A 13,998-nucleotide genomic window follows, 5' to 3' on the forward strand; every position below is an offset into this window, starting at 1 on the left:
GCAAACGCCACCCTACACGCCGCTGGATCCTCCAACCCTTTGTAAGGCCTAACTATTGCGGATGTTAAACTAATCCTTGATGAAACAAGGAGCAACCGTAACGGATCAGATCTACTAAACTATGATCAAGCGGGGTGCCGCCCCTACACCTAAGATAGGTGTAAGGGCGGCTAGACATGCAAGGGTTGCACTACGAAAGCATGTAATATGAAGAACAATGCTAACCCTAACATGTCTAAGATAACTACGTTGCTCGCCATCAAAAAGGCTTCGATACGAGCAACGCATGAACAACGTGGGCAGGCTTGTGCTGCCTAGATCGCAAGATGCGATCTAGGCAAGCATGGTGCTTACCGGTAGAAACCCTCGAGACGAAGGAGTTGGCGATGCGCCGAGATTTGTTTGTGGTTGAACGTTGGTTGTTGTTTATTCCATAAACCCTAGGTACATATTTATAGTCCAGGGGACTTTCTAATGTGGGCGTGCACCAAACCGTGCACGAGTAAGATTCTAACTTCTAAACTAAGATGCGATCTAATACGTTACAGATACATGGGCAAACAAGCCCAACTTGGTATAAAAAGGCCGATTCACGTATTCCTTCTATATATATTTCTTCAAGCCCATCTTGATCGCGGCCCACCTCTAACTTGGTCAAATTCTGGTGATAACAGATGCCTGAGACAGTGATCAATCCAGTTGGGTCCACTAGAAACTGTGGTATTGTGATCATTGAAGGTGGTGAAGTTTCTAAGGAAGAGTTGTATGCTGAATTTGCTCAGATATACAAAACCAATTGACCTTGGCAAATCAGAGAACTTGGACAGTCAGATGTATACCTGGTGAAATTCCCACCCCATCTCAAGGTAGAAGAGGTGATTGGCTACCCCGCATTTGGTCTTAAGAAGAAGGGCATCCGGGTCAAGGTGGAAGCTTGGAATGATGACCCGTGAACTCCGTGGAAGTGCTCAAAGAAGCCTGGATCAAAGTAATCGGGTTACAAACAAAATGGTGTGAGTGGACTAGTCTGGACCAAGCTGTTTCAGTCTGTGGTTTGTTACTAGAAGTAGACTGGCTAAGTGTGTTCAGGAACAATGCTCAAGAAGTTAGGGTTAAAGTTCTCTGCAGGGATCCCTCCAAATTACCTCCAGGAAGATTGTTTGGGTTTCATGGGAACCTTTTCCACCTAGGCTTCACACTAGAAAGTGTTATTTCCAGCAATGATGAGGATGATGACCTGCTTGGAGAAGAGCTTGATGATCAGAGCAAGAGAGATGCTGAAGGAAATAATCAAAGTGGTCAAGATAATGGGAATGGGTCCGGTGCCGTCGCTAGACCTCAATCCTTTTCTCTTGGGAACATCCGAGCAAGCTTCTACCAATGACCGGTATTCCCGGAAGGATCAAGTGATGGATGAGCCTCTTGGAGAAAATTGTGCTCCTCCGAATCAAGTACTCGCTGAGGTCTATCGAAGCTTCTTCGAAGGGACTAGTTGATCAAGAGGGTGCTTTTGTGTGGGACAAAACTCCAATCTCTGCAGCTGCAAGTGAGGAAGTGAAGAAGTTACGGTATAGTGAGAAAATGCTTCAAGGTAACTCGACCAACCAGTTTGAAGAGGTCGTGCCTCGATGGTGATGATCGGAGTGGGAGCTTCCCGATGATATTATGCCGAGGTGGAGCTTCCCTTCATAGCCGCTCGATCAAGTAACCGAGAAACGACCAACGAAAAAGAGATCAAAGTGGGGGCTCAGTGCAACCCGTTAGACGGATCAACGAGATTGACAGGTCTAAGAACATCATGGAGAAGGCTCAGGAGATGAAGAAGATTAACAACCTGGAGATTCCAAGGATGAAAGGTATTATGTCCACCAATCCTTTTAATGTTTTACCTGTTGATGAATTAGATAATGTTGCCAAAATAGTTGGTATCAAATTAGAGCTAGAATCTGATAACATGCAATCAACTTGTTCCTCCCCTAGAGCTGCTTCCTTGTCTGATAAGGACCAGCAAGAGGAACTTGCTGAGGAATGGATAGAAGTTATTAGGAAATCTCGGGGCAAGCACCCCAAGAAGTTTTACCCATGATATGTGCTTTTTGGAATAGCAGGGGTATTTCCACCCCTGGTAGACAGCTTTTTATTAATGATAACTTAGTGCCTTTGAATCTAGATTACATTGGCTTTCAGGAAACTAAAAAGGAGAGTTTAGTAACTCCTTTCTGAAAAACCTGCTAGGAAATAGAAATTTTGTTTGGAATTTATTACCTGCAATAGGCTCTGCTGGTGGTATCTTAGTAGGTATTAATGCTGACCTCTTAGAGGTCTTAGCATGGGAGATTAAGTCTTTTTCTCGTGAGTGCCGTAGTTAAGAATAAGAGGAATGATTTTATTTGTAGAATTACTACCTGTCTATGGATCTCGCCTATGAGGAGAGGAAACAGGAGTTTATTTCTGAGCTTCATGAACTCTGTCTTAATTGGGAAGGTCCTTGGCTGATAGGTGGTGATTTTAACCTAGTTAGATTTGTTGAAGATAAAAATAATGGTAATATAGATTTCAAGTGGGCTGATAAATTTAATGCCTGGATAGAAATGTGGGCTCTTATGGAGATAGGGGTCGCTGGTAGGAATTATACTTGGGGGAATAATCAAGAGAACCCTGTCATGTGTAAACTTGACAGGATCTTCTGTTCTACCTCCTTTGATAGTTGCTTCCCCTTAGCTAGTGCAAAAGTGTTATCTAGATCAGGTAGTGATCATACCCCTCTTGTTTGGGACTCTGGTGAGAGCAGAATTCCAAAAAAAGGGAGGATTTAAGCTTGAGAAGTGGTGGTTAAATATTCCTGATTTTGCTGTGTTAGTAAATAGAGCTTGGAACCTAGAGGTGGTTGGTGACAATGTTGTTGATGTATGGCAACAAAAACTTAGACTATTTAGGAGATTAGCTAAAGGGTGGAGTTGTAACTATGAGGATGCAGTTAGGAAGCAGAAGAAAGAACTCATGAAAGAATATGATGCTCTTGACATTAAGTCTGAAACTTGTGTCCTCTCTCAGCTTGAGAGGGAGAGATGGGACTTCATCCTTAGAGAGTTGAACTCCTTCTGGATCTTAGAGGAAACTAAAGCTAGACAGAGATCTAGAGATAGGAATATTTTAGAGGGAGACAGAAACACAAGCATATTTTCATGCCAGTGGCCAATCAGAGAAGGAGGAAAAAATGTATCCAGGTCTTAGATGGGCCTGAGGGCCCTGTGACTGAGGCTGGTGCAATGCTCAAAGTAGCTACAGACTTTTATAAAGATCTGTTTAAAAAAGAAAATAGACCAGATATCAGACTCCAAGATAATTTCTTCTCTGAAGATGAGAAAATATCTCTGGAGGAAAATGTTATGTTAGGGAGTGCCTTTACTGAGGAAGAGGTCAAAACTGCAGTTTTTGGGTCTTATGCAGATGGGGCCCCTGGTCCTGATGGTATTCCTTTTATGTTTTACCAGAAGTTCTGGGATGTTGTCAAATTTGACTTGATTAATATGTTTAATGCTTGGTTTGATGATAACCTAGATTTATATAGGCTGAATTTTGCCATGATCACCCTTATACCTAAAGAGAATGAGGCTAGATCCATGAAAAAGTTTAGACCTATTAGCCTGTTGAATTGCTCTTTTAAGATTTTTACCAAAGTCCTAACCAATAGATTGGCTAAAGTCATTGATAGACTTATCTCTTACCATCAATCAGCCTTCATTAGGGGGAGATTTATTCTAGAAAGTGTGGTCACTGCACATGAGGTTATTCATGAAGTGCATAGGAATAAAGATAAAGGGTTAGTTTTAAAACTTGACTATGAGAAGGCATATGATAAAGTTAACCTAGATTTCCTATATGAGGTTTTGGAACTCGGAGGCTTCAACCCCACCTTTATCAGATTTATTAAACAAATTACTCAAGGTGGGTCTGTTGGGGTAAAAGTTAATGATATTGAGGGAGATTTTTTCTTGACTGGCAAAGGCTTAAGATAGGGGGACCCCATTGCCCCTCTCTTATTCAATTGCATTGTAGATGTTTTCTCTAGGATGTTAGTTAAAGGTGTAGATGGTGGTTTAATTAGTGGGCTCTGCCCCAATTTTTTACCTGGAGGTATTGTAAGTCTTCAATATGCCGATGATACTCTTTTGTTCCTTAAAAATGATCGGAGAGTTGCTCTAAATTTAAGGTGGATTCTTACTTGTTTTGAACAAATTTCCGGCATGAGGATTAACTTCCATAAGAGTGAGCTTATCCCTATTAACATGGATGCTAGTGAAACCCAACCTTTCTTAGATATTTTCCAATGTGTCATGGGAGATTTCCCTGTTAAATATCTTGGTATCCCTCTCGCATTATGACAGATTGAGAAGAGAGGATTTGCAACCTCTCATTGAAAACATTCTTAAAAGGATTACTGGCTGGAGGGGAAAGCTTTTATCCTCTGCAGCCAAGAGAATTCTCATTCAGTCTTGTTTAGCTAGTATTCCCATTTATCTGCTTTCTTTCTTTAAATTCCCAAAGTGGGCCATGCATCTGATTGATTCACAGATGGCTAACTTTATGTGGAATGATGAAGATGGCAACCATAAAATTCATTTAGCTAATTGGTCCTCCATCTCGCATGAAAAAGGAGTTTGGAGGTTTAGGTATTCCAAATCTTCAAGATCTAAACATCTGTTTGATTGGGTCTTGGATTAAGAGATACATTCAGGGGGAAGGGGCTCTCTGGAGAAAAGTTTTGGATGCTAAATATAACACCAGGAACCCAAACATTCTGTCCTGTCATGATATCCAACCTTCCACTTTCTGGAAAGGGGTTATGTGGGCCTCTAAAGCTGTGAAGTTTGGATACAAATGGCAGGTAGGGAATGGTAAATCTATAAAATTCTGGGAAGACATTTGGTTTGGTAACTCTCCTTTGGCTACCCAATTCGGGATCTATATTTTGTTTCTAACCAGCAAAATAAAAACATCTCTGATATCTGGGATGGTCAGGAGATTAGAGGTACTTTTAGGAGAACCTTTACTGATGATATGATGGTCCAGTGGCTTGAATTGCTAGAGATTGCTAAATCTATATCCTTCTCTCAGGAGGAAGATCGCTTGATCCGGCAATATAACTCGTCTCGGGATTTATTCATCTAGCTCTCCGTATGCTATTATTAATTTTAGAGGTGTTACTCCAATTTATTTACCTGCTGTTTGGAAATTGAAAATCCCTCCTAGGATCCAAGTTTTCTTATGGTTGTTCTCTCAGAATAAGATCATGACTAGAGATAATCTGAGAGCTAGAGGTATTCCTAAACCCATGAACTGTGAGATGTGCTCTGAGTTTGAATCAGCTTCACCACCTCTTGTTTGAATGTGTTGTGGCTAGATCTATTTGGAACTTATTTGAAGAGATTTTTGAGGTGCATGTTACTAACTTTGAATCAATTGCTTCTAAATGGCTATGTAACAAAAGGTTCATGCACTTTAATGTAGCTTCTTCGAACTGTTCTGTGGAGCCTATGGCTTAATAGAAATAGTTTGGTGTTTAACAAAACCACTTGGATTAATGTGAAACAGGTGTGGCGAAGGGTTCTCTTCCTCCTTCAGGACTGGTTGAAACCTTTCAAAGAGCTAGAATCTGGAGAAAACGGTCGATTCATGGACCTGCTCGCTAACCAGTTTAAGAGCGCCTCTTTGCCTCCCGATGGGGTGAGATGTCCCTCCTTCGACCGGATCTCTTCCCGGAACTCAAGCTTCGATGGCGGAGCGTCGGCTGGCCTACCTCCTCGGACAACCCCGGTGACTCCCATAAGATTCATGTGGTCACCCGATTCGAGAGGGGAAAAGAAGATAGTCTCAAGAGGACGCCGGCAAGAAAAAGAAAAGCTCGGAGAGTTTGGGAGTGTTGTCGGCAACCTCATACCGATCATTTCTTCTGTAATGGATTTAGCTATCGTATGTTCTTAGCCTGCACTTTATTACTTTTTAGATCTTGTTCCCAGGTGTGCTGGTATTTCGGAGATTGGTTGGGATGGCAGCCAATCTCCCCAGCAAAAAATGCCTGTTCCTTTTTTCGTCTGTGTGTGTGTTTTACTCTGTAAACTTGGCTTCCTTTTTCAATGAAAAATGGAGCTGGGGGGAGACCCCTGTTGATCTAAAAAAAACCTTGCTACTGCCCAAGTATGTATGTATATATCTGTTGCAAAGCACAAATACTGGCCTGCTACTTTTTGAATATTAAAATATAAATATCTTAAACTAAAATTAAAGTCAGTTTTTGTCTGCAGTGACAACCATTGTTCCAAGAACGATGGCCTCGCACATGAGTGGCCACATGTGTTATACATGCATATAGCCGAATAGTTGGAAATGGTAGTTTCATGATAACTTGCTAAAAAAATAGGAGAGAAACCATGGAGATGTAAAGGATAGAGAAAGAATATTCTTGGATGGTACACTAGTAGGAAAAGGCTGATTAGTGGCGCACCAAAAAACAACATTCTGTGGCGCATGGGCGGTGTGCCACAGAATCCTCGCCACAAAAATAAGAATTCTATGGTGCACAGACCCATGCGCCACATAAAGTCTTATTTCTGTGGCGCACCGGGCGTGCGTGCGCCACAAAACCGAGTGGTGGTGTGCCACAGATTTTTTTTTTAATTTCATAAAAAAAAATGGCAGCCAGATCTAGATCTAGATCTGGGGCCGCTGGAATTTTTTTTTTGAAATTTTCCGGTCGGAGGTGGGTGGTTCAGTGGGTGGGGTGGGTGGAGGAGGAGGAGGAGAGGAGGCCAGCCGGATGTTGTTGGTAGAGGAGGAGGTGGAGGTGGTGGGTGGAGGAGGAGGTGGTGGTGGAGGAGGAGGAGGTGGTGGTAGGTGGCTAGGTGGAGGAGGAGGAGGTGGTGGTCGCCGAAGGAGGAGGTGCTCGGCGGAGGAGGAGGAGGTCGCAATAGGAGGAGGTGGTTGACGGAGACGGGGGAGGTCGTCGGGTGTGGGTGGAGGTGGAGGAGGGAGAAGAAGGGGAAGGAGAAGAGAGAAGAAGGGAGGAGAAAGAGGAGAAGGAAGAAAAAGGGAGACGGAGGAGAAGAGAAGAAGGAGAAGGGGAGGAGGAGGAGGACGCCACCGAAATTCAAATTTTGGCACTAGAATTTTGTGGCGCATGTGCACTTGGTGCGCCACAGTTTTTTTTTTTCGAATTTCCTATTTTTGCAGGAAAAAATCTTTACTTTGCTGTATCTTTTTACTCTTTTCGAATTTGGATGTAGAATTTTCTCCCAGTCATTTTGATATATTGTGCGTTTTTTTTTCGAGTTCGTATGCAACCACAAATCCAGTTGGATGATTTTGCAATGCAATTTTGCAGAAAAGTCGAAACTCATGTTTGTTAATTTTCAGTGGTACTAGATGACATAATACATGGGCACCTCGAATGATTTATTTTTTGAAATTTCTATCTATTTCTTTTGTATTTTACAGAGGTAAAAAAGGCAATCCAGGGGGGTGGAGTTGCGTGGGGAGCAAAAATAACTTCTGTGACACATGAAGCTCATGTGTGCCACAAAAAAAGTGGATTTTCTGTGGCACACCAGCCCATGTGCGTCACTGAAAGTCTTATTTTTGTGGTGCACCAGGCAAGATGCGCCACATAATATCTTATTTCTGTGGCGCATGTGGTCTGTGCGCCACAGAAATAGTGGAACCAATTATTGGGTCTGGCTGGAGGTGGGCCCACCATATTTATGTGACGCATATGTGCGATGTGCCAAAAAATACGCTATTTCTGTGGCGCACCCTTTCTGGTGCGGCATACAAATAATTTATTGGCGCACGACAAAACTGGTGCGCCAAATAATATCCCACCTATAGCTAGTTTCTACTAGTGGTAGTTTGCTTGTATACTGTTGTTAGACCTACTTCCATGCAACGCCCTTCGCATTCATGTGCATCTAATCTACACTGCTATAACCTTGATCGTCCCACCAAGACAATTGATGTGCATTTCCTTATCTCTCTAGAACATAAGAATCACACATGCTAGACCCGAGGAATAATCGAGATCACCACAAAACTTTGCGTAACCTTTGTACATTTGTCCTTAGTAGGAAAACCTCTCATTTAAGTCTCCCTCTGTAAATTCTCCGTCTAAGGATTGTTGCAACACGAGATAATCTCTCTGTTCTTGTATACTGCCTCTGGACCGAATAAATTGATGTCACTGACACCTAATAACACGCACGCACGAGCCTCCCTCCGCGTCGATTAAATCCGACCGGAGGGAGTACAAGGCTACTATCTTATTTTTCATATATAAAAAAACAAAATCAACTATGGAATCAAGCAATGTAGATTTTTTTATTTATTTCTAGGTTATCATGAAATTATATCTTTTGAGTACGAAAATTGATTCTCTTAAAGCAAATGTGTAAGCACAAATCTACCATTAGATTTCAATCTGATAGTGATTTTCTCGTGGAAAAGGACACCGATATATGGTGCACCGACCGGTCGTGCTTGTTCTAGGCCTTGTAAAGGTTATAGAGACGGCCTCTCTACGTACCCCTGTAGGCACTAAGTGAGCTTGGTTGTTGCCACATGAAAAAGACATATGAGGTGTGAAGGCGAGTAGACGAAAACGACCGAGAAAGGTAAATTGTAAGGTAAATTACACACAACTGCACACATGGTTGCTTGGATGATGTGACTAGAAAATTAACCACAACTTCATGCGAAATTCGCGGGAGAGCCGATGCCTAGGCGGCGCAAATAGCTAGCACAGCCCTATGCTCGTCACGGCGGCGATTCCCCGCCGGCCGTATTTTGCTCTTGCAGAGTGTGTGATTCCAGGATGCATGGAACACTTTACCCAGCCACCAGCCACTGCCTACTAGGGTAAAACTTGCTGATTGTTGAAAGGGACATGTCATGATGTGAAGCGGAATGATTGATGAATATAGAGATAATCGTGGGCGCTCCAGATGGTGGCCTCGAGCGCGTCTAACCCTTGGCGGACTAGGCCAACAAGCTCGGCATCGGCATAGCCGGGTCCAATAATGGCTCCATCTCTAGCTCATCTTCCTCCGATGCCCCGGCGATAGAAAGCAGCGGCCCTAGGAGAGGTCGCTGTTGCCTCACAGGCCACGTAATCACGACACTGACTGGTGTGGCCCATGATGTATACTCGTTCATCTGCCGGCCGGCCGGCGACGTACGTGCGTATGTCATCATGAGCTTGGTTTTCGCCAAGTGCATGCAACGGAGAAGCCGTGGCCGCGGCGAGCCATCAACCCGACCACCGGTATAGCAGACGTATGGAGACAGGCTCGATATTTATCCCATTATACGCGTCTGGACTCAAGTCTGAGCAGGATGAAATTTCTCTCATAACAAGCTCTTAACAAGCTCATTAATTAATTGTATTGTGTACTCCCTCCATCCATGTAAGGATTTGGGATTTTTTCGCAATGTTTTTAGGACAACTATTTTCTCCTGATCTGTGTCCGTTAGTTTTCACGTTTGTTCACTCGGGTAACTTTATTTTCAGTTAATGAACCACATGGTTTCTCTAAAAAAAACTAGCTAAACACGGGACCTGAGAATAGAACCGCGCGGTGGATAGATAGCGGAAGATCGAGCGACACTAGTGCCATGTCAGTCTGTCAAACTAAAGATTGATCACGAATCCAAGTAAAGCCTTTCAATTTTAACAGTGGATTATCGAAGCACGTCTTAAAACCTAAAATGGTTTATCACCAATCATATTTCCAATGCAGGGGAGGTTTGGTGAGTCTGGAGGAGAGAAAGATACAAGACACCCGCACCTCTCCGCTCCTCGCACGCTCCTCTCTGTTCCTCCCTACGCCGCCGATCCGTGACCTCCCCGTGCTGCCGATCCGCAAACACTTCTGAGATCTCGGCGGCGGGAGGGCATGGCGGACCACTTGGGTTCTCAGGCGTCGTGCGGACAAGCGGGATCTCGGAGAGCTCATTCTCTTCAAGAGGATCTCTACGTCTTGGACAAGTGGCGTCATCGGGTACTCAGTCTGCGCGTGTGTCTGGCTTCGTTAGTGGAGAGGGAAATGTCGGGCAAGCACATGACGGAGGGGTCTTCGAAGTGGAGACCAGGGTGGGACATATCAAGCTATCTTCTTCGGATCCAGCTCGGAATGAATGCATCCGGGAGGAGGTGATGCGTCTACAGGACCTGGCGAGAAGACTCCAGGCAAAGCTCGATGCGGCGGCGGCGCTGCCTCCACCGTAGGGGACGTTTTCTCGCTTCATGCGGTTGATAATTACCTTGCGGGAGAAGATGGGAGGGTGGAGCGGTTCATCCATCCCTCGTCACGTGACGCTTCCATGGCGGGAGGTAAGGTGTTTGAGGAAGGTGAGCTTCCTTGCGCTCCAGGTTGCTTTGTTGTTTTTCTTCAAGAGTGACTAGCTTGCTTGCTACCTTCGGCCAGAATTCTATGAGAAATTTGGGCCAATTTCGTGATGGAATTTTGGTGATCCGACATGATCAGAGATGGGTGATGTTGGTCAACAAAATGGAATATGTGGTGGAATCACGGTTCCTGCATGATGGTGAGGTGATTCAAGTGGGGGCTCTTTTCAACTTTTCTCGTTTCTCGGCCAGAATTTCGGCGATCCCTCTGTCGCCAGCATCTTTGTTTCTGGATGATCACAGAAGGAAATGTGGCTTGATACATCCGGGATAGTTTCAGGCTGTCAAGCAAACAAGAAAACGAGAGATCTTTATTCGAGTAGGACATTCGTGGCTAACATGTGGGCCCCCGCTGAGACAGTGGTTGCTCGGTTAAATACCCAGACCGACCTAGCTTCTACTCATTTTGGTTCTCTCTATTCTCATTTCTGATCTAGATCTAGGGTTCTTCAGCCACTTGAAAAAACAACCACCGGTGAATTCATGGTGGAAAGGGAAAGTTGGAGGTGATCCTAGGTCCTTTGCGCAAGCGGTTTCCTCACCCTCTCTGCTTCATCTTTCATCGAGCGAGATGGGAGACTATGGTCATGGTCATTGTGGGGGATCTGATCATGGCGGCAGTGCGGAGAGGTATCCCAAATCCAATCGACCTCCGTATAATAATAATATAGTTTGGCAACAAGAATTTGCTGAAGGGGTGGGACATAGCTCTTGTAGTAATGGATCTGAATCTAACACTCGTTGGGAGGCGGTGGCGGCAAGGGATAAGATGGGTGGTGGACAGCTAGGGAGGAATCCTGTTAATATGGGGAATAAGCAAGGGGGGTTTTCTCACGGTCGTCCGTGAAGTGAAGGCCTGGGATCCCCGAAAGCTGGTAACAAGCATCCTACATGTGTCAATTGTAATGGGGAGATCATGTTACTTCGAAGTGCCCTACTATTCGTTGTGACAAATTCAAGAATTTGGGTCATATCAGGCAGTTATGTCAGGTTGTTCTACCTTGTGAATGTGGGGCTCCTATGTGTAGCTTTCAATCACTTGGCCTGGGATTTTTCTATATCCGAGATCCTGTTGCTACCAGTAATCAACCTAAGGACAGGGCAACCAGCATTGTCATTATCGTTCTTGACGGTAATCCTTCCTCCAGATATCTTGAACATGAATTCACTGGATACTTGGGATCTGGTTGGAGATGCACTTCAAGACCCCTTAAAAAGAATTAGTATACCACGGATTCCCTAACCATCAAGAGGTTCAAAAGGCATGCTTCTTAGGAAAGAAGATGGGCATGAGAACTTGTCATGCTATGGTAAACTTGTCTCATTGGTCTATTGTTGTAGGAGCTAATGGGATGTTGAACAAGGCTTGGGTTAGAATCATAAACATTCCTAAAGATAAAGAATCGATGAGAATGTGGCATATGTTGGTTCCTTGGTGGGGATCACCCTTGAGGTGGACCAAGATACCCTTCACATGCCTGATTTTTGTAGGATCTTGCTAGGATGCACATGGACATTGACAAGTTAGCAAGCTAAAGGTGTTCTTGGTGATTATTTCAATACTTTCTTCTATGAAGTAGAGTCTGTGTTGGTTAATGGTGAACAATATATTTCTTCCTTAGTCATAAATATTAGTACCAATGTTGCTACATTTGCACAATCTCCTAAAAGACCAAGATTGGATAACAACACTCCTTCTGAGTCCTCTGAGGGGTAGACTGACAATAGTTAGTATTTGGGACATGGTAAAAACCATTGCACTACTCTTGAGGTTGTTCATGAAAATGAATATGAGGATGACGATAATGAAAGGGATGAGGAAGAGGATCTCCTGATTAATGTGATCACTAAGAAAAGGAAGCAGAATTTGATAGGTGGTGAGAATGAAAGAATTGAGGTAGTGGAAAGGTACCGTTGATGGATCAGAACATAAAAAAATGATGCCAGCTACTCAGTCCATGTTGAGCGTATGATTCATTCTACTCCCTCTCTTGATAATGATAACTTGAATGTGTCTCAAATTAATGGCGTTGAGTGTGTTCAGGGACCAAAAAATCGTCTGATATCCAAGGAGTTTGTGGTCATTGAAAACTCCTGAAAAGTGATGACTATTCAAAAGAATACCGCTTTGTCTAAAAAAAGAATGACCTACTTTGGTTTCTGTCTCTGATGCTACCAATGATAACTCTTCTCCCTTGGTGACTTCACCTTCTTATACAGTGCAATCACCTGAAGATCCTCCTAGTGTGGAAAAAGATGTGGATGATGTGGTGGAGAAGGAGGAGGCAGTGGATTCTGGAGAGGAGCTGAGATTTAATCTTCACAAAAGTTCAAGTAATCTGGAGAACATCTTGGACAAAGTCATCAACCGATCAAAGAAAAGGAGTCTTGAAGGTACTGATAACATTGAACATTTATCCTCTAGTAATTCTTTCTGTGCTGTCTAATAATGAGATTATAAAAAAATTAGTAAAATGGGTGTTATGTTTCCTCCTGATAGTTTGGAAAAAATAAACCTTTAAATGATATGGAGAAAGCTCGAAGTAATTTGGTGTACAAATAGGCTAATAAAAAAGCAAACTGGTGGTATAAAATGATAATGACCTAACAACTCCCCTATGTTTGGAATGGCATGATGGGCATCCTATTTTGGAAAATGGAAATGTTGTTAAACCTAGGAAGAATAAGAAAAGGATTGGTAAACATAATAAATCAGTTATTGTACATCTCTAGACCCTTGACGAGAAGTCAAGGGGCATCAACCAAATCTTCCCTGGCTCCTCGCAGAAATGGTAGGAAAAGAAATACCCCGGTAAAATTTAAATGTTAATAGATTTTTGAATTGTAGGAGTGTGGGAAAAAAAAGGTATGACAACCTGTCTAAATGTTGTTATACATGGTTACAATTTGCATGTTATTGCTTTGCAAGAGACTATGAAAGATAAATATGATGATAGAGTTTTCAAAAAAATTGATCCTGATAGAGATTTGTTTTGAAAATGGGTACCCTCTGTTGGAGAGTCTGGTGGTATCATATGTGGTGTTAAGCATTGTTCACTTGAGGTTCCATCTGTTAAGATTGGTGCTCACATGATCCTTATGAATCCGTGGGATAAAAAAAGAATTGCAGATGGGCTTTAATTTCTATTTATGGGCCTTCCCATGAAGAGATGAAACCTAATTTCTTGGCTGAGCTTTCCTCTTTTTGTAATTGTGTGGATGTTTCTTATATTGTTTGAAGTGATTTTAATATTCTGAGACATGTGTTAGATTAATATAAACCTGCTATGTTGCCTCATTCTTCTAAGGTTTTTAATTCAGTTATCCACTCCCTTGCCTTAAGGAAGTCCATATGGTGATCTTTACACTTGGTCCAATAAACAAAGTAACCCTACACTTGAGAAACTTGATAGGTTTCATTTGGTCAAAATTACTAAAGTAGTGAAAGATCAATCTGATCATAATCTTCTGATTTTAGACTCTGGTGAATCTCCTATTGATAGTTAGAATAGAGAGTTTAAATTTGATCTATCCTGGTTTAA

The sequence above is a fragment of the Lolium rigidum genome, chromosome 7, assembly GCF_022539505.1.
Source record: "Lolium rigidum isolate FL_2022 chromosome 7, APGP_CSIRO_Lrig_0.1, whole genome shotgun sequence".
Taxonomy (NCBI): Eukaryota; Viridiplantae; Streptophyta; class Magnoliopsida; order Poales; family Poaceae; genus Lolium; species Lolium rigidum.